The sequence below is a fragment of the Dipodomys ordii genome, unplaced genomic scaffold (genome assembly GCF_000151885.1).
Source record: "Dipodomys ordii isolate 6190 unplaced genomic scaffold, Dord_2.0 Scaffold393, whole genome shotgun sequence".
In the NCBI taxonomy this organism is placed as follows: Eukaryota; Metazoa; Chordata; class Mammalia; order Rodentia; family Heteromyidae; genus Dipodomys; species Dipodomys ordii.
In genome coordinates this window covers 27,021-30,369 of record NW_012267609.1, presented here as the reverse complement: position 1 = coordinate 30,369, position 3,349 = coordinate 27,021, and positions in this window count along the sequence as shown.

The following is a 3,349-nucleotide window of genomic DNA, read 5'->3' as shown; positions in this document are numbered from 1 at the left end:
CTCAGATACAACTCTGGAAATATTTTTATTTATCTATATTTCATTAATAAGTACATGGATTGTACAGATTTGAGTTGTGGAGGTTTTCTTGTTGGAACCAATTTCTTGTCTTTTCCCTATTATTTTTGAGGTAAATTATCATTATTTAGGCTCTGTACACTCATTGGTGTGAAAGAATTTTATAAGCATGGTTAATGTATTTTGGGATTCATTTTAATTGTGATTTTGATAACTGTAGTTTAGTAGTTAAGTCAGCTCAGTAATCAGTTATATATAAATATATTATGTTGTATGCAATATGATATTACAGATACTTGAATGCATTTTAAAGAAGGAGTAGCCTATGATATTTTGGGTCATGAATATATATTGTTTCACAAAACATTAAAATAAAACCCATTATTGGTCAAATTAGTGATTCCATGTGTTGATTCACATATATTGTTTTTTTCTAAAGAATTCTGGGGAAAAAAGATATTGCAGTTGTTTTTATAGCATTCACATCATTATATCAATGATCTGTGTGATTTTTCTAATTTCTTCCCTCTCAAACTCAGTATTTTTTTTTAATTATGCTCTTTCTTTTTCTTTTCTTTCTGTTCTTTTCTTTTCTTTTTCTTTGCTTTTTTTTTGTCTGTCATGCGGCTAAAACTCAGGGACTGGGTGGTGTTCCTCAGCTCTTCAGATTAAGGCAAGCGCTCCCCATTTGAGCAATGGCACTACTTCAGGTTTTCTGGTGGATTACTAGAGATAAGAGTCTCCTGGACTTTCCTGCCTGGGCTGGCTTTGAAGTGTGATCCTCAGATCTCAGCCTCCTGCATAACTAGGATTAGTGACATGACCCATCTGCATCTGGCTCAGTTACATATTTCTGTGCTACTGTTTTTGCCCACATTTTGCCTCAGGAAATTTTCCAAAATAGAAGACTCATTGATTGTATATGTTTGTTGTGTATTTCTATTTAAGAATGAAAGAATAGGGGCTGGGAAGGTGAATCAGTGGTAGAGCGTTTGCCTTGCATGCATGAGGCCCTAGGTTCATTTCCTCAGCACCACATGAGCAGAAAAAGAAAAAAGCCAGAAGTGACACAGTGGCTCAAGTGGTAGAGTGCTAGCCTTGAGCTGAAGAGCTGAAGGACAGTGCCCAGGCCCACATTTCAGGCCCCACCGGCAGACCTCCCCCAAAACAGAAAAAGAATCAAAGAATATAAAAAGATATATGTTGATACATCTGCTTTCCATTTCTGTTCCCGCAAATTCCCATTTGCCTGGTACAGAAGAACTTTATTATCTTGACCTCACTTAATTATGGATCCACTTCTCAGCACTGCATAGGTTTGGCTCATCAATTACAAGGAAGATTTACTTACACAACACACTGCTAGCTACTCCACAGGCTGAGATCTGAGGACTGCAGCTGAAAGTCAGCCCATTCAGGAACATCCATGGACTCTGATCTCCCAATAAACAACGAGAAAACCAGAAGTGATACTTGCCTCAATGTGGTAGAGCCCTAGCCTTGAGCTGAAAACCTGAGGGACAGGGCCCAGGCCCAGCTTTCAAGCCCCACAAACAAACCCCCAGGCCCCTAAAACTGTGCGATGGCAGGTAATGAGCTGTTCATATGTAGCTCAGGCCTGTGATCCTAATTAATCAGGAAACTTGCTTCTGAGTTTCAGAGGTTCTACCCTCAGGGCAGTAAGTTTTGACAGAAGACCTGGGCCCTCCAGGGACACAGAGAGACATGTGCAGTGGAAGATTGCTTGTGCCTTTCTTGGATGGGAAATCCAGAAACTGAACCACCATTACCACAGTCGAGGAAAGATGAGGCTGATAAAAGAGGAGGCTGAGATCTTAGGATCACGGTTCAAAGCCAGCCCTGGCAGGAGAGACCTTGAGACTCCTATCTCCAATAAACCACCACAAAACCAGAAGTGGCGCTGTAGCTCAAGTGGTAGAGCACTCGCCTTGAGCTGAAGAGCTGAGGGACAGCGCCCAGGCCCAGAGTTCAGGCCCCACAACCGGAATTTTAAAAATCCAAAAAACAAAAAACAAAGTAACATGAATATAAACACATTATTGGAGAAATTATTGATATATTTATCTCAAGTCAATATAGTTAAATTCGCAAAATGCTGATGCAAAAAGGGGTCATGTGCTGCGTGCTAGTGGCCCACGCCTTTAATCCTAGCTACTCTAGAGGCTGAGATCTGAGGACTGCAGCTGAAAGTCAGCCGGTGCAGGAACATCCATAAGACTCAGATCTCTGAATAAGTGCCCAGAAAACCAGAAGTGGTACTGTGCCTCAAGGTGGTAGAGCCCTAGCTTTGAGCTGAAAAGCTGAGGGACAGGGCCCAGGCCCAGAGTTCAAGCCCCAGTAACAATGCCCCAACCCCCCAAAAATGTGCGAGGGCAGGTAATGAGCTGTTCATATGTAGCTCAGGCCTGTGATCCTAATTAATCAGAAAATTTGGTTCTGAGTTTCAGAGGTTCTACCTTGGTACCCAGGGGCACAAAGAGACATGTGCAGTGGAGGATGGCTTGTGCCTGTGCTTGGATGGGAAATCCAGAAACTGAAACACCATTACCACAGTCGAGGAAAGATGAGGCTGAAGAAGAGCAATGTCCATGCTGGGTTGGAAAGTTCCACGAATCTCTCATCTGCAACTGACTACAAAAAGTTCAAAATAGAGCTGTGTCTCAGGTGGTAGAACACTAGCTTTGAGCAAAAATGCTCAGGGATAGGGCAAAAGGTCCAACATCACAGATGCGCGCACACACACACACACACACACACACACAAAAAAGCAGTGTAACTATTGTATCTTAAATTCCTATGAAGAGATTGGACAACAGCTCAGCAATGTGTGAAATTCCTTCTTCCCGTTTCTGTTGAGGGAGGAGGATAGATAGTGGGACACAGAAGCAAAGAATTCAGATGCAAATGACTATATAAACGATTAGCTTGTAAAAATGAAAGGAGCAGTTTATACCTTAAATATTATATTCCTTCGAAGCTATAGTGAAACAAGTCCTAGTCAATGCAGCACCTCTTCATTTCTCTGCTTGCCTCCATGGAATATTGCAAGTATAAAAAATAATTTTCAAACTTACAAAAATGAACACCTGTAAAAATGGCTGATTATATGTGTAATGAATGGTTTCCAATACATCTTTGATTTTCCCATCTCTAAGTATTTGCATTTTTTCCAGATGACACCACAGAGGGGTTCCAAGGACAAACAGATTAGGCTACAGAAAGTAAACACTGACCTAGGATGTAGATGTCAAAAATATGTGCCAGAAAGATGTGGCAGTCACAGAAGGCCCTGAGAAACCAAATGATTTGA